The sequence below is a fragment of the Felis catus genome, chromosome C2, assembly GCF_018350175.1.
Source record: "Felis catus isolate Fca126 chromosome C2, F.catus_Fca126_mat1.0, whole genome shotgun sequence".
Taxonomy (NCBI): domain Eukaryota; kingdom Metazoa; phylum Chordata; class Mammalia; order Carnivora; family Felidae; genus Felis; species Felis catus.
Window position 1 is genome coordinate 140679179 of NC_058376.1, and position 24607 is coordinate 140703785.

A 24607-nucleotide genomic window follows, 5' to 3' on the forward strand; every position below is an offset into this window, starting at 1 on the left:
TGTGAACCTTCATCCGTCTGTGCACCTTTTAACGTGTACTTCATACTGCAATAAAATTTACATTAAAAGAGTTGCATGAGGTTTTGCCCAGGAGAGTGCAGGAGCTCTCAATAACATTTACCTTAAAAATAAAAATGTACTGGGGGCTTGGAGCCCTGGAGTTAGGTGCTCTCTTAGGGGGAATGGGTAGCACCTGCCCCTTCGCGCCCGCACAGCGCCAAGCCAGCGCGGGGCGCTAACTGCCGCTCAGCCAAGGAGGGTCGAGTTCGAGCCCCGGGAGGGGCGGTCCCGCGCTAAATCCGGCTGCAGGGCGGAAGCGGGGCTCCGAGAGCTTTAGGGCTGCAAACGCCCGCAGGGCAAAGACCGGACGAACCTCCCAGTTCTCGGTCCAGGAGACCAAGAAGACACAGCCTTGGAGCCCGCGGGCCCCTCCGCGTTGGTCGCGGCCGCAGCGGTCGGCGGTCGCCGGGGCCCCGGCCGGGGTCTGGGACAAGGGGCTCCGGGAGGGTTCCAATACCGCGCGGGAGTTCAAGGCCCGGCTCTGGCAGCGGGCTTCGCCGCCGCCGCCGCGGCCGCCAGAGGCTTGGGCTCCCGCCGCGGGAGGGCGGGGGAGGGCGCCTGTCCCAGAGTGACCCCGCCGGGAGGAAGGGCGGGCCGCCGGCGGCCGGCCCAGGGGACGGCCAGGGGGAGGGAGGGGCGGAGGGTGCGACCGGCTGGGGTGGGGGTTTGGGGGGGCGGTCGGTGTACGAGCTGGGGCGTCCGGCAGGGGAAGAGGGTGGGAGATTTCCCCCGCGAGAGCGGAATCTGGGACAGGGAAACAGACTGGGGGGGGGGGGGGGTCCCTGAGAGCCCGAACTTAGAAGAGGGGCAGAGAGTGGGGAGCTCTAAAGCCAAAGCCCGGCACTGTTGGCAAAGAGGAGGGCTTTTCTTTCCCCATCCCAGAACCCGAGGAGATGAGGGAATGGGGGACCCCGCGAGCTCAGGGTGGGGAAGAGAGGGGGGCGCCGTGAGCTCTGGAACCCGGAGCGAGGACGGGGGAGGGCAGGAGGAGGAGGGAAGGGGCGAGAGAAGAGGGGAAGTGGAGGGTGGGAATTAGAAGGGAGCCGGCAGCAGTGGCGCAGAGACCTTCTGAGTTGCCAGGTTTCGCCTTAATGCTCCTGGGCTTTGAAGACCGGCACCTGTTTGTGCTTGAGTGGCGGCCACAGGGGCGCAGGCGATTTGATACTTTCCATAGGCCTGACCTGATCTATGTATGACCGGCCTGCCTGGCTGGCCATTCCTCTCTCCCAAGAAACCCCTGTACCTGCCAGGTCTGGAGCGGACGCCCAGATCTGGCCAGGGAGGCTTGCGGGCTCCACAGAGGGAGGGCCCTCACCTCCTGATTCACCCCTCATCTTTGTTCCTGAGTCAGGGGTGGGGAGGTTGGTGGTGGTGCGGAGGGAGCTGCGTGAGCACGTGGTTTGCAGCCGTACCACACCCGAAGTTTCTTTCCGGAAGCGTAAAAGTTTCTCTTTCTTTGGTCCAAGTCCACTGCCATTCTCCCTTCTCCTCCTGGGATCGGTGCGAGGGGAGAGAGTGGGCAGATTGTCCGCAGAGTGGCTGATTCCGCTTGGCACTTTAATTCTGGAAGTATCGTCAGACGGCCGCTGGATTTCCCAATCACCACAAAGGAGGCAAGCCTATTTTGAGTTTTTCTGAAGTGATTTTCATTTTCATCCGGGCAGCCAGTGATAACTCCTGAAAACACGGAAAAATGAAGGAGGCTGCGGGAACTGGAGAGCCGCAGGAAAAGCAGCTCACAGCTTTTCCTCAAGGGCTGTTCTCTGTTTTCAAAGACTAGTGACCTATAAGCACTGTTTCCTCTGGGGAAAAAAAAATTTACCAATACATCTCTCCACCATTTTTACCCATCTCCTTTACTTGGTCCTATTTTTACTCGGCCAAAGAAAGTAATCATCTGCCTGTATTATATACTCAGATTTTCCCCTCAATTACAAGCTTCAAGTAAAAAAAAAAGACAAAAATGGAAAGTGTTGGAGCACTGTCTAGAAAGTAGAAACTATTACAATAATAGTAGAAACGAAGAGCACTGGACTGACTTTTGGGAAACCTGGGACCTTTCTTTGCCACTAATATGCTAGTCAGATGGCCCTAATTTTCTGCCTCTATTTCTCCAGTCAAATACAGATGTTACCGTAGGTGACCCCAGATCTCGAAGACTGCTATACTCTTAAGTTTCTTTGGGAAAAGACGGAAAAATTTGTTTCAAGTAGATCCCCCTGAGGTGCATGGTTTACTATTGAATCCCTTCCCCATTTTAAGCTGGGAAGAAGAGGTCTGAACATACATATTCTCATCCTAAATCCCTTTATCCTCTCATAATGCTCAAAGTGCAGTGCTGATGCCTGGGAGGCTTTGTGTTCAGTTTGTACCATTTGCACACACAGGATTAGGGTGGAGTGAAAGCCAGAATGGCTACAGGATTTCTTGGACCTGGGAATCTCACACTTCTCTCTCCGTTTTCACTCCAATTAGCGCACAACTTTTAAAAGTTGGCGTAGACACAGCAACACTTTCACACATCCGTCCTAAAAATCCATGCTAATCTTCCCCATGGGATGCAATTCAATCGAATTGACATTCTAATAAAATGCTGGCGAAGACACAATCACAGTTTGCCTGCAATGGGTAATTAAAATAGCACTATGCAGTTCCTTAAACCTCCGATAATGGCTTCTTATATATATTGTTAGTAATGAGATGTCAGAGGTTTTGTTCTTGGTTGTTAATAGAACACTGTAAAGCTCCTCGGTTTAGCATAGCAGGTTGTGATCTCAGTTTGTCACTGTGAGGAATGCACTAAAACTTTAAGTCGGCTTTCAGGTTGGTCTTGCGTAATTGCTTAATCATCCAAACCTGCCTTCAAATTTGCATGTTTCTGGTCCTAACTGACCGAATCCCCACTGCTATTTTCGAATCATTGGCCCAGATAGACGTTGGCTTGGAGGTGGTTTGAATCTACTATATATGGCATTTGGGAAATTATAGCTATGTTTTAAAAGAACTAAAGACAAGAGAACTTGCCTTGGATAATGAAAATCAGATTTTGCTGTTGTTTTTGTTCCAAAGTGTTTTATACTGATAAAGTCACCCTGATTTAGCAGTGCCATTGATAACAGGCTACAGAAATAGTATACAGTTTGGGTTCCTGTATTTTATTTAAAGCTGCCTTTTATTTTATTTAAAATTGATACTTTTTAGTTTATTAATTAATCTGCAGCACATTGAATAATTCCACCACTGATAGTTTCTATTTTATGGCCAAGAAGTTCTGAAACTTTCATGGAGCTGGAGAGAGAGAGTAGGCCCCTTTATGGAAACATACATGTTTTATGGGAAGCTTGGGTAGTTATTCCCTACCTGTATTGTGAGCATTTTTAGCTGTCCCCTTTTTAGCTAGATGAACTCAGTCATGAGGCACAACCTTTTTAACACGGTACATTTGTGATATTAACAATCTCTGACTTCAGGAACAGAGCACCTCAGAAAATAGGGGGAAGCTTATTATTGGAGCTGGGAACGGTCATATCATTTACTGGGGCTGGAGGCATTCAATCACCTTTGACGCACACATGGACTGCAAAGCTGAGACAGGCCCCAGGGGTCCCAACCAGTGAGGTGGGGGAGGATTGAATCGGGAAACATTTCTACCGGAAACAGGAAGCTTGTGTTTTCCTTTGAACAGAGCTGTGTATTTAGGTAGACTGCTCCAGGGCAGATGAAACAAGATGGCACTCACCACCCAAGTCCAGGAACCAAACAGGAAAGAATCCAGGTTCAGTATCTACAGGGCTTTTATGCTTAGTAAAATCCATACGTATTCTTACGGAAACTCTTAGGGTTAAAGAACTATACTCCTGATTTTGCTTTCATCTTCGTTTTAGATTTAAATAAAGCACACACAAAAATGGCACCTTGTTTTGGCTGTGTTAAGGAAAATTGGGTCTAGGAGACAGAAGGGGAGCACATATATCTGGGAGCTGTATAGAATGAACAATAATGGAAGAAAATTCAGCTCAGGGGACAAACTACATAGAGCTGTGAAGGTGCAAGACTAAGCTAGACCTTTAATCAACTGAAAATTTCTCATTTGTTTTATAGTGAGAACTGCTGAGACCCACCAGACCAAGAGTACATTAAATGTAAATCCTGGTTCTCCATAGCTGTTTTAATTAGCCAAGGTAGGTTGCAGTAACAAATAGATCCCGAAATAAATAATGACACAAAGAACGATCCAGGGAAGTTGTTCTTGGCTGGGATGTAACAATGGCTGTCTTCCTTCATGCAGTTATTCTGGGACTCTGGCTATTCCTATCTGGACTCCACCACTCCATAGGGACTTTTCACCTTTTGCATCTAAGTGGAAAGAGAAAAACAAAGTGGAGGGGGCACCAACTTCTTAAAAGCTTTGAGCCACAAGTGGACACCTACCTTTTATTCACATTCTGTTGGCTGGAACTCAGCCCTGTGACCCCATCCCTGTGAGAACCCATGTAGTGTAGTTGGATGCCAGGGAACAAAGAAAATGGATCTGTGGTGGGCAGTAGCAGCCTGGGCTACAGCATCCTGTTGTTCCAAAGGTTCTAGTCATACTAGTTAATATTTATTCATGCTTTTTATGTGCTAAGGGAGCCATATGCATTTTCCCATTACTTCTCAAAACAACCCTGTGAGGTAAGAAAAAGCATTCCCATTTTACAGATGATGAAACTGTCTTTTGGAGAGGTTAAAAAAAACAACAACAACAAAAAAAAACTTGTGTACATCTGAAGAGCAAATGGAAAGCCAGGAGTCACACTATTTTTTAAGAGATTTTTTTCACGTTTACTTACTTTTGAGAGAGAGAGCAAGTGAGCAGGGAAGGGACAGAGAGAGAGGGTGACACAGAATCTGAAGGGGGCTTTGTGCCAACAGTGGAGATCCCAATGCGGGGCTTGAACTCACAAATCCAACGCTGGGCTCGAACTCGTGAACTGTGGGATCTTGACCCAAGATGGAGTAAGATGCTTAACTGATTTGAGCCACCCAGGTGCCCCCAGGATTCACACTGTAAGTGCTGTTTGTCTCGAGGGTCAGGATTCCTCTCCAAGCTACAGAATTGGCTTGGTGTAGCAGGGACAACAGCTCACAAAAACCTTCACCACTTTTGTCGAGAACTGCTACTTCTTCCTCCTGGGCCAAGCCTTACTTTGGAGCTGCTGCAGGGAGAGGAGCAGTGGAAGAATTGGAGGAGAGAGGTGATAAATCACCTTCAATCTGTTTTAACATCTCCTTTCTCAAAAGCTTTTAGTTTCTAACAATGCTTGACTCTGTGAGAGACACTAGCCCCTTTTCGGAGCCAGCCGAGTAACAGAATGCAGCTTCTAACAGACTGGCTGGCGGGCTAAGGTAGCAATTGTATTTAAATTTCAGTATCAGTAACACTAGCTGGAACCACCTAAAGCAGAAGGAAGGAAGGGGTGTCAGGGCACCTTTTCACTCCTTCAACTGCCCTGGGGGCTAGAAATGGAAAGTTTTAGGTGACAGAGTTTATTTCTGCAGCTCGAAATTTTCCTCTCCTTTGAAAATTAAGGCAGCCTAACTAAGTCTTATATTTGGGCCAATACAGCAGTAAATTTATGAAGTGAAAAAGTGGAGGTTTTCCTGGTGTCATAAGCTCTCCCACACTGAACATAAATGTATTACTTAGACTACTCCAGATTTAAGTTTTATTATAGAACAAGTGTGCTATGAACAAATTAACTTTAGATTTTAGAGTTTTTGAAATTAAACAGCAGCTTGGAGCATCCATGTAATTCTGCTTTTATCGCAATGCTGTGTCCTGAAAACAAATAAAAATCACGGTCTGAAAACCAGCTTCACGTTTTCTGTGTACCTGGATGCAGAAAGTTAGAAAACACCCATTTTTAATGAAGCCAACATGTTGAAGTTTAGAATTTAGGTATCCTTTTAAACAAAGCCTGTATCTCAGATTATTCTTTTTAATAGACAATGATGCGTACGCATCCTTAAACTATGAAAGTCAGTTGGTAAGGGTGTAGGCACGGGACCAAAAGCGGTTTTCTAAAACTTCCCCACGGAGCTCTGTTTGTCCTGACCTGGCAAAAGGTTGCTGCTTTTCAATGCAGGCCTTCTTTTGCATACAGAAGTACAGACTTGCTGAACTGAGCCAAATCTGTCTATCCAATTACTGGGTAAGGGAGCTGACTGAAGCTTTAGGCAAAACCTGTAATCTGTAAAACTCTATAGTATCAGTGACAGCCTAATGAAAGGGAAGGGCCAATAGAGTATATATGTTACTTGAGTGATACACAGATGCACAGTTCTTTCTACAAATCAGCCGCTTCACATCTAACACCAAAGAGCAATGAAGTATTCATAACCTCGAAAAACATATCACTCAATATGTCCACAATAATTTTTAGCTGGAAAGATTTACAAACAGGAACAAAGTCAGCAATGTATTGCAGATCACTTAGCTGAGCTCTCGTTTGGATGCTTTTATTACCTTCCATAAAATCTGATTTCGCTATTCTTATTCTCAATATCTAACTATTTTAGTGACTTCATAGTATTTGGTAAAATTATATTTTGCTAAGATTTATGTTTGTAAAGAGAATGAATTCAAGGATAACATCTGATTATATTTTATCACACAAATTCAATAAGGATTTCAATTTAAGATAAAGAATTAATCTCTATGAAAACATAATATTGAGGGAAGGAAGCCAGATACCAAAAATGTCCATACTCCATGATACCGTTTACATAAAACACAAAGGCGAGCATAAATTTATCTGTCTTCTTTCAGGTCAGGAAAGAGAATATCTTTGGGGAGAGAGGAAGGCATGATGATCGGGAAACCAGGTTATCCTTTGGGGTGATAATAACTTTCTATTCCTCGGCTTGGGTTCTGGTTACACAGCTGGGTCCGTTGTTCATTCGTAATTCACTGAGCTGTACATTTATGATTTGGATCCTCTTTGGTATATATTTATATTTAATAAGCCAATTTAAAGTGTTAAAAATGTTAATTTCTACACTGTTACACTAATGTCTTAAGAAAGGTGGGAGTAATAAATATGAGCATGGGTGTGGCAGTTTTGAACCAAATATTGGTTTTGTAGTCATGAAATGCAGAGCTAGTGAAAGATTCTTTTAAAGAAATTGAGATTATTTCCCACTTTAGTTTTTAAAAATAATTCCATTTTCTATGGCAAGAGAAAATTGGTTCAGTCTATATTGGATTGCAGTGGGAAAGTGAATTCTTTTTTCTCATGCTTGGAAGTACAGGAAGAATAAAATCAGGGCAGGGTATACTTAAGAGGATATTTTAATTCACATTATCAGTATATCTTATAAGAAACCTAAAACCTTGTAAGCAACGTTTTGCTGGGCCTAGCATTTTTAGTGCTAATGAAATTTCATGGCCATTATCATGACCATCTGGTAATCAATACCTGGGATATCTGCTCCAGCAGAAATAAAAACCCTGGTAAAATGTTTCCATTTATAGTTCTTTCTTTCTTCATTTCTTTCTTTCTTTTTTTTTTTTTTGGTAGAGGTGGGAGAGCAGATAATAGATAACTTAGTAAATGTGTATCTCCATTGTCCAGCAGCCATTCTATTTTTAACAGATAATGGCTTAACTTAATTTTTCATTTAATTTTTTTGAGATAACGGCAAGAAATTCAATGTAAGTTTAGCCTCATTCCATACTGGCAAGGCAGATGACTTTGTTCTTAATTTTTTTTAATCATTCTACCAATGCTTATTGAGGGCTTTCTACCCACAAGACCATGGGGAAACAGTCATGTAGGAAACATGGGCTCTGCCTTCAGCTTACAGTCTAAAAGGTGTACTTAATTATTCATCCAATAATCATTTTTTTAAGTGGCTACTATATGCTAAGTTCTAAGTTCTGAGGATCCTGAGACGGAGAGAGGAACGTCATATTGAAGTCCATGTTTCCGTGGGATTGATGTTCTACTGGGAGAAAGGGAGACACAGAATCCGAAGCAGGCTCCTGGCTCCATGCTGTCAGCACAGAGCCCAATGTGGGGCTCGAACTCACGAACCGTGAGATCATGACCTGAGCCCAAGTTGCACACTTAACTGACTGAGCCACCCAGGTGCCCCATTATTTTAATCAATAGGTTATAATCAATGATTGTCTTTATTCATTTTGTTGCTCAAAATTATTTTGCTGGCTTTCAAGTTAGCTTCTGAGTCCTTTTGACATGTACTCCTTTGACAGCTTCCTTGCTTTCTGGAACAACAAAAGCACTAGGTTCATCTATTACTTTCTCTGGTTCAGTCTTGGAATTAGTCATTTCTCTCTGTTCTTGTAGTTAGAGGCCTTCTTTGCTCCTCTCAGCCTCTGATTTCCGGTTAAGCCCTTCTCCTCTGAGGACGCCTCTTTACCTGACTGTCACAGTTGCTCACGTATTTTCCATTCCCAGTGCTTTTCATCCCTTTATGTAGATCTGATTTCCCACACAGTACCATTTTCCTACAGTCTGAAAATCTTTTAACGTTTCTTGTGGAGCGAGTCTGATTGTGGTGAATTCTCTCAGCATCTGTTCATCTGGAAATATTTTTAGCCCACTTTCATTTTTCAAGGATATTTTTTGCTAGATATGTAATTCATGGGTGACAGCTTTTCCTTTCAGTGCTTTATAGACGTAGCATTGTCTTCTGGCTTATATTGTTTCTGGTGAGAAGTCACTGGTTATTCTTACCACTGTTCCCCTGGAATGTGTCTTTTCTTTTCTATTTTTTTTTTCTTTTGCATTGGTTTTAACTTTGGATTAGAATGTGCCTAGGTATAGTCTTTTTTTTTTTTTTCTTTGTTTCTTCTTGATTTTTAAAGTATTGCTTAAGGTTAGGGCACATGAGTGGCTGAGTCGGTTAAGCTCCCGACTTTGGCTCAGGTCATGATCTCATGGTTGGTAAATTCAAGCCCCACATCGGGCTCTTGGCTGTCAGCACAGAGCCTGCTTCAGATCCTCTGTCCCTCTCTCTCTGCCCCTCCCACCCTCTCAAAAATAAATCAGCTTTAAAAATAAAATAAAATAAAATAAAATAAAACAAAATAAAATAAAATATTGCTTAAGGTTAATTGAGACTTTTGGATTGGTGATTTTGTATTTTTTTCTCAGCCATTATTTTTTCAAAAAATTTTTTTTCTGTCCCTATCTCTTCTTCCTTCTGCAATCCTGTTTGCAGGTATACTGCCTGCTTGATATTTTCCCACAAGCCACTAGCTGGTAAGAGTTCCAGTGACTCCCAGTTGTGTGCCACTCTAGACTCTGTGTTCAGCTTATTGTCCTCTGGCACTTGATTCCAGGCTTTGTGGTGTCTTGTCCTCATGTCCACAGTTTAGTTTTCAGCTAATGACTAATGGAAACCTCTAGGAACATTTCTGGAGCTCTTACTCTGTGAAACTTTCTCCTCTCTAAGACTCTTTCCCCCAAATTCCAGGTACCTTAGCAGCCCTGAAGTCCAATGTCTCTGCTCAATGCAGCAGGACCACCATGCTCTCTGCTGGGGCTGCATCTCCCCGGGCTACAGTCTGGAAGGTACCTCCAGGCAGAAAGCTGGGGCTTTCCCCTCACTAGGGCTCATAACGCTGTGCTGCCTATTGTCTGTTTCTGAAAATATTTGTTGTATTTTTTTTTTCTAGTTTTATAGGTGTTTATGTCAGTAGGGCTGATTTGATACTAGTTACTTTGTCCTGGCCAGGCATAAACATTGAGTAAATGCTAAGGTATGTTAGAAAGTGACAAATATTATGAAGCAAACAAAGAAACAAACAAATAATAGATGGGTGGATAATGCTGGATGAGGGAGGTATAATTTAAAATTACAGATAATTCAGCATGATGAGTACAAATAGAGTACTTTAGATGCCTGAAGAAGGGGCATCTAGACAATCGAGGGGTGACTGGGAAGTTTGAACCCAGGAAGTTCTACATCTAGCCTAAGACCTGAAGGATTATCAATGGGATAGGATATGAGAGTGCTGGAAAATACTGGAAACAGAGTATTTTAAAGATTCAGGGAGAGGTGTCAGAGCGCAGAGTGAGTTTGGCAAAACATAAGTAGTTTTTTTTTTTGTTTTTTTTTTTTGTTTTTTTTTTTTATAGCTGAGGTAATATTGCATGATAAAGCAGAGAACAAGTCACAGAGGGCCTTGCAAGCCATATTGAGAGGTTTGCACATTGTCCTATGAGCCTTGGAGCACCATGTAAGGGTTTTACACAAGTGTGAAACTTGATCATAACCTCTGACTCTATGTATCCCCATGTTTATGTGTTTGGGTTATTACTGAAGATGACGAGATTATACACAATGCTCGGCTAGCTAAAATGTAACGTGGAGATTTCTGGTGGGCTGCAGTTAAGCTTGGGAGGGGCGTGGGTTTCTTGGAATGCTGGAGGCCTGCCTAACCCCCACCCTCCACCCCTGGACTGGTGAATGCCCAGGCTGGCCCTCCCAGGTGTTTCTGCAGTCCTTGGGGGAACAGCATTATCTATACATTGCATACGAAGTTTAGCAAAACAGTAGGACTCAGAGACCTTTGCTGCATATCTCTGATTTGATTATTCTCTTGTGATTGTTCACCTTTAAGTCATGCACCCTTTGGTTTTGCATGCCAGAAGTGTTCTATGCCCTCTGTACACAAACTGAGATTTGTGATTGGCCTGACACTCTGCAATAAATGAGAATACGAGTGAGGTGAACAGGGTCTTCGTCTGCGAATGTTGATCCTCATGCCTCCTCCTCTCTTTCTTAGCAAAGTGTGGAGTAATTTTTCATCTGTCGGCACACGGTTTGCTGGCCATTACTGGCATCTATGAAATGAGAGTTTTGGAAATAATGGCATCAATTGTTTCTTCTATAAACAAGTCCACTTTTTGCACGGAGTGTTCACGTTTTGTATCCACATCAGAAGCCAATGTCAAATGCTTAATACAAGAGGTCCCTGGGGAAATAAAAGAGGTCCTTGAAAAGATAGTGCTTTTCAAACAAATTTTTGGGTCACATATTTTCTGAGAGGTAAAGTGACCTCAACATAATAAAGAAAATTGATGGGGAAACTCTAAAAACAGAACATAAGCCTTTGTTTTCTTAATCATCACCATTAAAAGATGTAAAAGACTGAATTTTAATAGAGGGCAGTCAATTGAATTATGATCTTTTTTATTAAAAACCTGGACACAGGGAATAAAATGTTTATATTGAAGGTTTCATAGAATCACAGAAGAGAGAGTGGAATAGAATGGAAATGAGAAATCGGTATTTTTTTAAAAATTTTATTTCCATGCCAGATGGGCCAGGAAGAAAAACGGTTGCTTTCTATTTTTTTGACATTATACTTGATTCAACTCAATTCAACAAACATTGATTAGGTTTCATGCTAGGTACTAAGGGAATGAAAGATGGTGACTAAGACTCTGTTTTCATACCAAAGGCATTTATAAACTTTTGAGGAAGCCCAAGCTTCTAACTAATTGTTACAGATAGCAGGATGAAATGAATGACTGCCATCTTGATTTTGGAGAAAGAAAATGTGAACATTTAACTGCATTAAAAAGCACCCAAAATAAATACCACAAGAGGTGCCAAGAAACTCCGGTGGGAGACTTGGATAGTTGGACTGGATAGAAAAGTTATTCCAGCAGAGGCATGGAATAGTTGAGTGTGCCAGATATATTTAAAAAACATGCAGTGTTCTTGAGCGGTTGGAGCTCAGGGCAACAAGGTGAAATTGTTTTGGTGATGGCAGGAGATGCTGTTGCTGCCATGCCCAGACCCCCGTTAGTAGGGTATGCATCCCTCTCTCAGCTGCAGTGAGTTTTAGTTGCAATGAGATAACAACTGTACCCTTTTTCAGAGAACTGCCTCAGTGAATGGGAGCCATCTCAACAGGTAGCTCATCCACTCTGCATCTTCAGCCCTAGTCAGTGACTGACTGGCATGGGAGTAAAAAGGAGCAACCCCCTTTGTCTCAAGGTAGGGTAACTGGTGCAATTCATGCTCCCCAGCAACCTGTGGGAGCAGGCTGAAGCGAGACTCCAACTGAGACCACATCCTTGCTTTGTTCCTCTTCCTTCCCTGTCCCTGAGGACAACTCAGAAACAAATAGCCCATAAACACATGGAAAGAAGTTCAAGTTCATTTATAATTACAGAACTGAAAATTGAAACAAAGATATCATTCTTTTCCTATTAGATTGGCACTTGGTCAAATATATGACATAGTTAGAATTAGCACTTTGTCACATGTATTACACACACATTCACTTTTACTCATTTGTTTCTCATTTCACTTTGTTTAGTCCATCTTTGCCTAAGAAAGTGACAAAGTGTATTATTTTTATCAAGTAGAACAAATGTTGCCTTTGTGTCTTCTGGGTTTTCACTTGCTTTCTTCTGCTTATTTTGAAGTCTCTCTCTCTCTCTCTCTCTTTTTAAATTTAAGACTTTTATTATTCTGGAATTCATTTTCTTGTAAGCAATTAAGTAGTAATACAGCTAAGTTTTCCAACTGTTACTCTACTTTCAAATACCTTTTATTAAATAATCCATCTTTACTCCATTATTTAAAAATTCCATCCTTATTACAGACTAAATCCCCATAGGCATTTGGATCTGTTTCTGGATTCTGTTTCATTGCTATGTCTCTTTACTCCTCCACCAGTACAATACTACTTCAAATACTGTATTTAAAAAAAAATTAATGTTTATTTATTTTTGAAAGAGAGAGAGAGAGAGCATGAACAGGGGAGGGGCAGAGAGAGAGAGGGAAACACAGAATCTGAAGCAGGCTCCAGGCTCTGAGCTGTCAGCACAGAACCTGATGCAGGGCCGAACTCACGAACTATGAGATCATGATCTGAGCCAAAGTCAGATGCCCAACGCCTAACAAACTGAGCCACCCAGGTGCCCTATTAAATACTCTGTTTTTAAATATTTTAAAGTGCTGACAGTGTTTGTTACTTCTCACTTTTCAGATTTCTCTTGGCTATTTTCACATATGCATTTTTCCAGGTGAACTTCAGAGTTGTCAATTATTTTTATTTTTTATTTTTTTAAGTTTATTTATTTATTTTGATAGAGAGAGAGAGAGAGAATGAGAATGAGCAGGGGAGGGTCAGAGAGAGAAGGACAGAGAGAGAATCCCAAGCACATTCCTCACTGTCAGCCTGGAGCCCGATTGCAAGGCTCAGTCACAGGAACCGTAAGATCAGATCATGACCTGAGCCGAAATCAAGAGCCAGATGCTCAGGTTCCTAGGTGGCTCAGTCTGTTAGGTGCTGGGTTTCAGCTTAGGTGATGATCTCCTGGTTCATGGGCCCTGCATTGGGCTCTGTGCTGACAGTTCAGAGCCTGGAGCCTGCTTCAGATTCTGTGTCTCTCTTTCTCTCTGTCCCTCACTTGTCAGTGCTCTGTCTCTCTCTCTTGCTCTCTGTCTTTCTCAAAAATAAACATTAAAAAAATCTTATAAAAAAAGTCAGGTGCTCAACTGAGTGAGTCACCCAGGTACCCCTCAAGTATTTTTATTTAAAAATTTTTTAATGTTTATTTATTTTTGAGAGAGAGAAAGAGAGAGAATGGGGGAAGGGCAGAGAGAGGAGACACAGAATCTGAAGCGGGCTCCAGGCTCTGAGCTGTCAGCACAGAGCCCAATGCAGGGCTTGAACTCACGAACTGTGAAATCATGACCTCAGCTGAAGTCAGATGCTTAAACTGACTGAGTCACCCAGCGCCCCTTTTTATTTTTATTTAATTTTTTTCTCCTTTTACCCAGCTTTTTTGAGGTATATTGATGAAGAAAACTAATTTAAAGTGCACAATATGATGATTTTATATATATAAATTGCAAAATATTTGCCACAATTAAGTTAATTAACATATCTATCACCTCATATAATTATCTTTAACTTATTTTTGTTGTGATGAGAACCTGATAGATTAATCTTGGAAGATTTCAACTATGCAATTTAATATTATTAATTATAGTCACCATTTTGTACATTAGGAACTCAGAACTTATTCATCTTATAACTGAAAGATTGTACTCTGACCAGCATCTCCCCATTTCCCTGGTAACCCATCATCTACTCTCTGTTCCTAGGAGTTAATCTTTTTCTTCCACATATAAGTGATATCAAACAGTATTTGTCTTTCTGTGTCTGGCTTATTTCACTTAGGATAATGCCTTCCAGGTTCAGCCATGTTGTCACAAATGGCAGGATTTCTTTCCCTTTTTAAGGCTAAATAATATTTCAGTGTGTGTGTGTCTGTATACATACCATATCTTCTTTATCCATTTATCCACCAGTGGACACTTAGGTTGTTTCTATATCTTGGCTTTTGTAAATAATGCTGCAATGAATGTGGGGGTGCAGATATCTCTTCAAGATACTGTTTTTGTTTCCTTCGGAAATATACCCAGAAATGGGATTGCTGGATCATATGGTAGTACTATCGTTAATTTTTTGAAGACTCTCTATAATGTTTTTTTAAAAATTATTATTATTTTAGAGAGAGAGCACACAAGTGGGGGTGGGGGCATGGGGAGAAAGAGAGAGAGACTCTCAAGCAGGCTCCGCAGTGTGGAGCCCAACACGGGCTCATGACCCAAGCTGAGATCAGTAGTCAGACACTCCACTGACTGAGCCACCCTGACACCCCAAGAACAAGAATGTTTTCTATGGGGGCGATACCACTGTATATTAGCACTAACAGTGCATATGGATTCCTTTTTCTCCACATCCTTGCTAATGTTTGTTATCTTTAGTCTTTTTTTGATAACAGCCATCCTAATAGGCGTGAGATGATATCTTGTTGTGGTTTGAACTCGCATTCCCTTATGATTAGTGATTGTGAACAATTTTTTATGTACATATTGGCCATTTATATGCCTTCTTTGAAAAAATGTCTATTTAGATCCTTTGTCAATTTATTAATTGAATTATTTTACTTTTTTGCTATTGAGTTGTATGATATACATATCTATATATCTATATCTATACAATGTTCCTTATGTATTTTAGATATTAACCTGTTGTCAGATATACGGTTTGCATAGCCATTAATTTTAAAGCCCTGCTTCCCTCAATCTTAAACTTCCTTATTTTTCATTAGGATCTCATTAAATTTAGAAATTCAACTATTAATATTCTTTTACCTTATTGACATTTTGTATACAATATCATGATATATCTAATTATTCCTCACCTATATGGCCTTAAGCAGAAATTTGAAGGTTTTTTTTTTTCTTCTCTTTTTTTGTGGTGTCTACACAGGTCTTTTGAGATTTATCCATAGACTTTTGCTATTATAGATAATACTTTTAAATTCCTTGTATTGTGTACTTGGTTATTGTTTGTATCAAAAAACTATTGATTGTGTATAATTAATTTGTAACTATTTTACTGGGTTTCTACCAGGTTTTCTTCAGGGATAGGGTTTTGCTTTTTTTGTTTTTTAAACATGTGAATTGTTCAACCTTCAAAAATCAGATAGATTCAGTTTATTTAAGTGGCTTAAAAACAAAAAGAAGAAACACTACCAAATTCCATTTGTGAAGCCAGAAATCACTATTCCATAGATGGTTCCTCCAAAGGAAATGACAGATCAGTCTTGTTTGTGAAAATTATGCAAAACTACTGAATAAAATCTTATTGATTCTAGGTTTTTCCTTCTGTTGATAGTCTCAAATTTTGCACACATACTGGCATATCATCTGCAAATAATTAAGTTTACCTTATTTCTTTTTAAAAAAATTTTTAAAACTTTATTTTTGAGAGGGAGGGAGGGAGAGAGAGAGAGAGAGAGAGAGAGAATGCAAGCGAGGGAGGGGCAGAGAGAGAGAGGGAGACACAAGATCTGAATGAAGCAGACTCCAGAATCTGAGCTGTCAGCACAAAGCTCGATGTGGGGTTTGAACTCGTGAACGGTGAGATCATGATCTGAGCGGAAGTCAGACCTTTGACTGACTGAGCCACCCAGACGCCCCAAGTTTACCTTATTTCTTATAGTGATACCTTATATTTCTCTTGTCTAAATGCATTGTTTGGTGCTTTGAGAACAATAGTAAAATGGAATTTCTTTTCTTGTTCCTGATATCATGGGAAACTTCTCAGTTTTTGTTATTAAACATGATGATCAGATGAATATTAGTATCCTGTCAAGTAAGTATCATTCTCTCCTAGTTTTACTCAGAGATTTTCTTTTTTAGGTAGGAATATAATTTGAATTGTACCAAAGGTTTTATTTGGCAAATTTTAAGGCAATTATTGGAATGTTTGCTTGTCCTATCAATGTCCTGTTTAAAATCAATAAAGTTCTGAATATGAAATCATTTTTGCCCTCTTTTTTTGCTGTTTTTTCTACTACACTTGCTCATATTTTATTTAGTATTTTTGCATAGTTTCCACAAGTGAGATTGATATATTGTTCTTTTGTGTTTTGTTTTATTTTGGTGAGTTATCAGTATCAAGTTTCTTATCAGAATTTTGCTGATTTCAAAAAAGGTATTTGAGAAGTTTCTTCTTTATGTTTTGGAATAATTCAAATAGACGAGATATATCTGATATTTGAAGGTTGAAAAAGTTCACTTCCCCTGACTCCTTTTTAAAAAAACCTGTACTTGGAAAAACTCTGACCAAAAGCCCACTAAAGGTGAAATGGTTGACCTTGAGTGTGGGCTTAGGAATTTTTTTTCTTCTTTATAGTTTTCTAAATTCAGGGGATTTTGAAACACATTTTATATTAAATCAAAGAGAGATAAAGGAGAGAAAGGACGGGCGAGAAAGAAAGGGTAAGATCACTTTCTATGGGATGAAGGTAGTTAGTGAAACTGTCAGCAGAAACCTTATTGAAGAAGCTGTTGTAAAAGTCCAGGAAAGAAATGCTTGAGGATATATGTACTAAGGCAGTGGCCAAAAAGGAAGGGATGAATAGAGTTGACGGTTAAAGCCTCGAGTCTGGATGCAATAGCAGAGGGAGAAATTATAGAGACAAAAGAGACAATGGATGTGAAGTCAGAACTCTAGGGCAGAGCCAAACCCTTAAAAGGCACTCAACAGTTATGTGTGGATGTATGAGGAAATAAACATAAGTAATAATGTGCCTAGAAGCCTAGCTCTCAGCACAACACACTAAGGGAAATCATCAGAGATGAAGTTGGAAGAAAAGTGAGAGGTCAAGTTGACTTAAGCCGGCAAAGACAGGATTTTCCAGCAAGAGGAGATTAGTCATCAGAGTGAAAGGCTGCATGGAGATCTTTTAGGATCAGCAGATTATTGGCATCTTTTGAGAGAGTGGTTTTATGGTGGGGAATAAACCCCCATGAGTAGATGGGGGGGGGGGAAATAGATCAAGTCAAGGGAACAAGGGACTTACATGACAACTTTAAGTAGCATCAGAGTGGAGGGAAGGTTTTTCAGACAGACAATGAATGGTAGAACAGGGAAAGCATGACCTTACAGTCTTGACAAAGTAGACTAGATTGCTGTTGCTTTGGGTTACTTTGGCTACCAGAATTGCTGGTTAAGAAAATAAATTATTTCACTTCTGGGGGGCTGGGATGGCTCAGTCAGTTAAGCATCCGACTTTGGCTCAGGTCATGATCTCATGGTTTGTGAGTTCAAGCCCTGAATGGGGCTCTGTGCTGACAGCTCAGAGCCTGGAGCCTGCTTCAGATTGTTTCCCTCTCTCTCTGCCCCTCCTCCGCTCACACTCTGTCTCTGCCTCTCTCTCTCTCCCTCTCTCTCTCTCAAAAGTAAATAAACATTAAACAACTCTTATTTACAAAAATAATTTCACTTATTACATTGGATCCAGCTGAATTTAGTAAACTGACCAGAATAACTCAGGAATACTTTTTTCCCCATGATTGAAGAAAAGATCTCCATATTGGTCTGAAATATCAGGGAACTTTATTAATGAACTTTTTGTAGAATTCTGAGTGTAGGCAGTCTATTTACTGAAGTTTAATTCTGTTTTCCTATTTCTTCATTGCAGTACCAACCGTGGAAAATTTACAGTAACTCCTCCAAAACAAATAGAGTACTATCTACATACCTTGAAGTTGAAAGTTTACTTTCCTTATTGAGAAGGGAAAAGAAGAAGAGGCATGACTGTTTTGTTTTTGGAGAGCCAAGTTCCCTGGCGACTGTGCCAAGGTTCATTTTGCCAATTCCTCGTAACATGGCAGGCCTTATCTTGGCCTCTCATTCTGAAAGTGTCCTGACTTTGGAAGCGACAAGGATGTCATTTGGGGAAGTACAGCCTTGATCACTGACCTTGCATTTTTGAAAATGGTTTCCAGTGAAAGTGATTATGTTATTTTGAAATAGAAAAAGCTACACGTATCACATCAGCTTCTCATCTGATACTTACTGGAGAAAAGTTATAATGTACTACAAGCATAATACGTTCACAGTAATTATACAGGGCTTCAGGATAACCTTATTGTTGGGGGGAAAGTAGCAACTTTTTTTATTTAAAAAAATTTTTTTAATGTTTATTTATTTTGAGGGAGAGAGAGAGAGAGAGAGAGAGAGAGACAGAGCATGAGCAGGGGAGGGGCAGAGAGAGAGGGAAACACAGAATCTGAAGCAGGCTCTAGGTTCTGAAGCAAGCTCCGGGAACTCAGAGCGCAATGTGGGGCTTGAACTCACGAGCCATGAGATCATGACCTGAGCCAAAGTCGGACGCTCCACTGACTGAGCCACCCAGGCGCTCCTGGGAAAGTAGCAACTTAAAACTATAGAATATAATAATCTGCAGAACATAATTAGCATTATCCAGAGAACAGCTGCTGGTGTTTGTGAAGGTCTGAAACTACTCCAAGGGTCATTCTTTTCCCAGTTGTTGTCAAAGCAAGCCAGCAGCTTCCGGGAAGATGGTTTGGCACATTCTTAAAAAAAACTAAATGTATTATTACATATGATCCACCAATCACTCTCTTTGGTATTTACCCAAAGGAGGTGAGAACTTATATCTACACGAAAACCTACACATGACTGTTTATAGTAACTTTATTCATAATTGCCAAAACTTGGAAGCAATCCAATAACTTTCACTAGGTAAAGGGATAAACGTCCTGCAGTACATCCAGATAATGGAATATTACTCAATGCTAAAAAGAAATCAACTATCAAACCATGAAAAGACATGCAGGAATGCATATTTCTAAGTGAAAGAAGTCAATTTCGAAATGTGATATACTATTTGATTCCAACCATATGACATTCTGGAAAAGGCAAGTTGGGAACAGTAAAAAGGTGAGTGATTGCCAAGGATTGAAGGGCAGGGGAAGGGATGAAAAAGCAGAGCACAGAGGATTTCTAGGCTGGAAAATAGCCTGTATGATACTATAATGATGGATGCATGTCATTATAGATTTGTCCAAAGCCATAGAAGGTACACCACCATAAGTGAACCGTAATGTGAGCTGTGGACTTTGATTATGCTATGTCACTGTAGATTCAACTGTAACAAATGTATCACTCTTGTGGGGGATGTTGCTAATGAAGGAGGTTGTGAATGTGTGCAGGCAAGTGGTATATGGGAAATGTCTGTACCTTCCCCCTACTTTTGCTGTGATCTGAAACCTGAAAATGGTCTTAATAAGAAAGCACAACAAATTGCAGTATCTTACTCATGATCTCAATCTTCAGAATGAATATGGTGTCACTCTTCATTTCCCCTCACCAGGGTTTGGGGCTATTTCATGACCCTTGAAAACATGTTCTGACATATTAGTCATGGATGAGTTGAGGGGAAAGGGATAAGGGTGTTTAATGTTTACTCCTTTTCAAAAAGTTGGTTGAAGGAAATACATATGTCATATCCCCCTTTCTCATGGGATGTTTGCAAAGCTGATGGAGGCACTTTGGCACTTTGCCTTTTCAGACTCTTTCCACATTGAAGAGACTATATTCTCGTCTGTCATTCTGGATATTCGCTTTTCTGAAAGAGTATACTGGAGTTTCTTAAAGATCCATAAATATTTGTAGAATATCAAATGATGGTGAAGGGTGAAATGCATTTGTTTTTTCTGATTATAAGCTTCCTTTCTCTTCTGGGATAGGGGTTTCCTCTATAGACTTGGAGGAATAGAAAGGTATTTATCCCATTCTAAAGCTCTGTCAAAGATAAGAATCTGTGGGGAAATTTTTTATCTTTGGGATTAAAGAGAATTGATTAGAGGGCATGAAACTACATTCATGATGGCTATAAGCCCTTTTTATTCCCTCACATATATAGTGGATAGTAGTTGGATTTTAGGTCTGTGGAATAATCATGATTGAAAACATAATATGAAAAGCAGAATTTTTTCTTTTCTAGAAATCGCAGACTGGTTAGATAAGACAAATAACATACATATTTTCGGAAATCATGTATTTTGAAAATGTGAGAGCATTTTATTTTCCTGTGCCTTGGAAACCAAGAATGTTAGCATATCTATAAATAATGGTTCAGGGTACACGCATTGGGAGGGAAAATGTCCCCTAAAATTTCATGTCCTTCTAGACACATTATACGGAAATAGGGTTGTTGCAGGTGTATAACAAGTTAAGTTGGAGGTTCTATTGGAGTAGGGTGGGTCCTTCTTTCATATGATTGGTGTCCTTATAAAAAGAAAAGAAGAGACACGGAGGGATGATAGTCATGTGAAGACACAAATGGAAATTGGAATTAAGCTGCCACAAATCAAGGAATGCTTGGGGATACCAGAAGCTGGAAGAGGCCAGAAAGGATCCTCCCCAGAAGGAGTGTGGCTTTGCCAACAACTTGATTTTAGACTTCTACTCTCCAGAACCGTAAGAGAATGAATTTCTATTATTTTAAGCTATCCCAGGTTGCAGTACTTTGCTATGGTAGCCCTAGGGAATTAGTCCCTGACATAATCATAATGTTTTTTTTTAATTTTTTATTTAATTTTAATTAAATGTTTTAATTTTTAAAAATGTTTATTTATTTTTGAGAGAGAGAGAGAGAGAGAGAGAGAGAGAGAGACAGAGCATGAGTGGAGGAGGGCCAGAGAGAGGGAGACACAGAATCGGAAACAGGCTCTAAGCTCTGAGCTGTCTGCACAGAGCCCTACATGGGGCTCAAACCACAAACTGTGAGAACATGACCTGAGCCGAAGTCAGATGCCCAGCTGACTGAGCCACCCAGGTGACCCATAATGTATACACTTTAAAAGTCATGACAAATGTCGAAACATTGGGAAATGAATTAGTTCATTGTGGTATATCAATAAAATATTTTATTACCTATAAATCTAACAAACGTGTGAACTTTAGAGATATATGGAAAAGTATAAATAATAAATAGTAATCATATGCTATGTACACAATTATTACAATCATAGAAGAACAATCTATGTATAACAATAGAGGTTTAGGAAAAGATCTTTATTCTTATATAATTGGGAGAATACAGTACAATTTTTTTTATTCTTTTAATAGAAGGAACATTTAGATATATAGCAGGATTCTCACACAGAGAAATGGGACACCGAGGCTTTCTTTGTCCAGGAAGCAACTTTATTCATTGAGCAGGCACAGGCTCAGTGGGTTCCTACCCAAAAAATTGAGCCCCTGAGAGCAGCGGGGTGTAGCCTTTGATGCAATTTCTACTTCTTTGTCTCCTGTAGATGGTGACACATATAGTCTGATTGGACACAGTCCAAGTTAGAGTCCTATCAGAGCTCTGCATATATGAATAGGAGTTGATTAGACCACGTTGCCATTCTTCGTTCTGAGAAGGCCTCCACCACCTTCCTTAGGGAAGGGCTCTCCCTCTACCACAGATACAAAAATTTTTTTAAGTAAGTCACAAAAACGGTTTAAACTAAAAGTCACTTTAACTAAGTTAAACTGAGATTTGAACCAAATAGGATTCATGCATTGGCTTAATGAATTGTCCTCTTTGCTGTTGCTTTTTAAGCCTGGACTAGCAGCATATATTTTTGAATGAGGCAAATGGTCCCAAAGAATTTAGGATTTGTGGAAGACTTCATGATCTATAGATTATACTGACTCTAAAACGCCGAACTTCTTGATAACTGAGGCTGAAAGAGAGTTTAAGAAAAAAAAAGTCATGGCCAAGCAATGTAGGAGCAACAGGCCTAGAAGCTCTTTCTGTTTATTTTGTAGAATCTAAACTATAATTAATACTTCAAGCCCACAAAATGAGCAGGATCGGAGGGCTTGGCTTCTGGAGAAATATTTGCAGTGAAAGTTAAGAAGCTGGTGAAACATCTTATTAAGCTAGCCCATCCATATAAATACCATAGTCTGTGTAGTGATGAAATCTTGCTGGAAGGTTCCAAGTGAGCTTTCAAAGCCAGGGTCAGTTTTCATTATACAACTGGAATTGGCTGTTTTTCAGGCCAGCTGAACTCTTTGTGCAGGAGTATGGCCTTCTGGCTTTCCTAAAACAACAACAACCAACAAAAGGAAACAAAACAAAAATATGTTTATTTATATACACATAAATACATAACAAAACAAATATATGTATTTATATACATATATATACACGCATACGTATATAGCACACGTATACATATTGCTTTTTTTTTTTTTTTTTTTTGACCAGCAGGCAAGAGTTTATTTGAGTATAAGAGCAGAAAGGAAAAATAGTAGGAAAACTCTCTTCACAGAGAAGGGACATTCAAAAGTGAATGCCCCCATGTTGCTCTTCTTTCTAAAGGCTGTTTTTGGAAATCAGTTTGTCATTTTGATGAGTCTTCCAGGCATCAACAAGTGCAAAGGTGGAACAGTTAAAATACAATCTAATGTCATAAGGAGCTCTTGCCTCAGTAAAATGCAGTTGTTATTTATTTGTACAGTAAAACAGGAAGTCCTTTTCTAAGTGAATCACCCACTAAGAGTCAGTTTAGGGGCGCCTGGGTGGCTCAGTCGGTTAAGCGTCCGACTTCAGCTCAGGTCACGATGTCTCGGTCTGTGAGTTCGAGCCCCGCGTCGGGCTCCGGGCTGACGGCTCAGAGCCTGGAGCCTGCTTCAGATTCTGTGTCTCCCTCTCTCGCTGCCCCTCCCCCGTTCATGCTCTGTCTCTCTCTGTCTCAAAAATAAATAAACGTTAAAAAAATTTTTTTTTAAAAAAGTCAGTTTACATAATGATTTACATCTTCATCACAAAACCACCAGTACCTAAGGCAACAAATGCCTTTTGAGTTTTCTAGTAAGATTTTTCTTTTTGACAGACAAGCAGAATAATGTGGATGTTTGGTAAATCCACAGTACAAATAGTCAAATCATTTACTTAAACATTTTCCAAGGAAAATGGTATCAATGAGAAAAGTAGTGCAAGCAAAGGGTATTGTTGTGGTAGATTTGGTCTTCATTCTGCACTTGGGAGGGAATCTTTCCAACGACAGTGTTTTGTAATCATCTGTACAACCATCTCATGGATTCATCTTGGTAAAATCTCTCTTAGATATTGTCTTAGGAAATGAAAGCTTGGTGAGAATGAATGAATGAATGAATAAATAAATAAATAAATTTATGTATTTATTTATTTACTTAATTAACTTATTTATTTTTGAGAGAGAGAGAGAGCGGATGAGTTGGGGAGGGGCAGAGGGAGAGAGAGACAGAGAATCCCAAGCAGGAGCTGCACTGTCCACATAGAGTCCACCTCAGGGCTCAATCCCACAAACTTCGAGGTCATGACCTGAGCAGAAATCAAGAGTTGGTCGGTCGCTTCACCTATTGAACCACCCAGGTGACCCATCAATGAGAATAAATACCGCAACAGAGAAGTAGGAGGGAAAAATACTCACATATATTTGAAAAAATAGTCCTACCTTTTCTAAACTCTGGGTGAAAACAATGGCTCCTGAACTTCCCAGTATGACGTTCCCAACTGGATACTAGCTGTACTTGGGGTAATAAAGTCTTTGGACAATTCTTGGTGGTCATATACCTTCTGGGAGCCTTTGCAGGAACAGTTTGTCTCCAAATGAAAAGTTTGGATCGAAAAATTGATAAGCACCCCCTCATACAAAGAGGAATCTGAATCATCAGGAAACATTTTCCAGGTAGGAATGTAATCTCAAAATTAGGGTTCTTGGTGAGAGAATGTGCAATTGTGTTTTTTGTTTGAATGGCCCTAAAAATAGTTTCGGGCCTTTTACCAATGTTAAGATGATTGTTATTATCCTGGTGTTAGTTTTTAGTTTCTCTAAGTAGGCTAGATGTGCCTAAGAATACCAAGATAAATAAAAGGAGAAAATTGCCTGCACTTGCCCGGATACCTGTTGCGTAACAACCTCAACCGGTTATTTTTTCCCATTTGAAGATGTTGCTGCTAACGTGGTGCCACCTTCTGCAAATGACACTAACTGGGACTTTAAGAATATGTCTTGTTATGAGGGATGATTTTATTTAATTGCCAGTAGAGATTCTTTTGGAACAGATAATTTCTGGACTTCTCATACTCTCCCAGGTCACACAGCTTGAAAAGTGAGCCATTTCCTACTGGTATTTTGT

At 40.3% G+C, this 24607-nt stretch overlaps 1 long non-coding RNA gene across 1 annotated transcript; it reads left to right on the forward strand.

Moving 5' to 3' along the window:
* Window positions 1–1680: 1680 nt before the first annotated feature.
* LOC123380151 lies at window positions 1681–18630 on the forward strand. The gene is made up of 4 exons (XR_006585567.1): window positions 1681–3835; window positions 4162–4241; window positions 11960–12078; window positions 18099–18630. It is a non-coding gene; the product is annotated as an uncharacterized LOC123380151 (long non-coding RNA).
* The last annotated feature ends 5977 nt before the right edge of the window (window positions 18631–24607 follow it).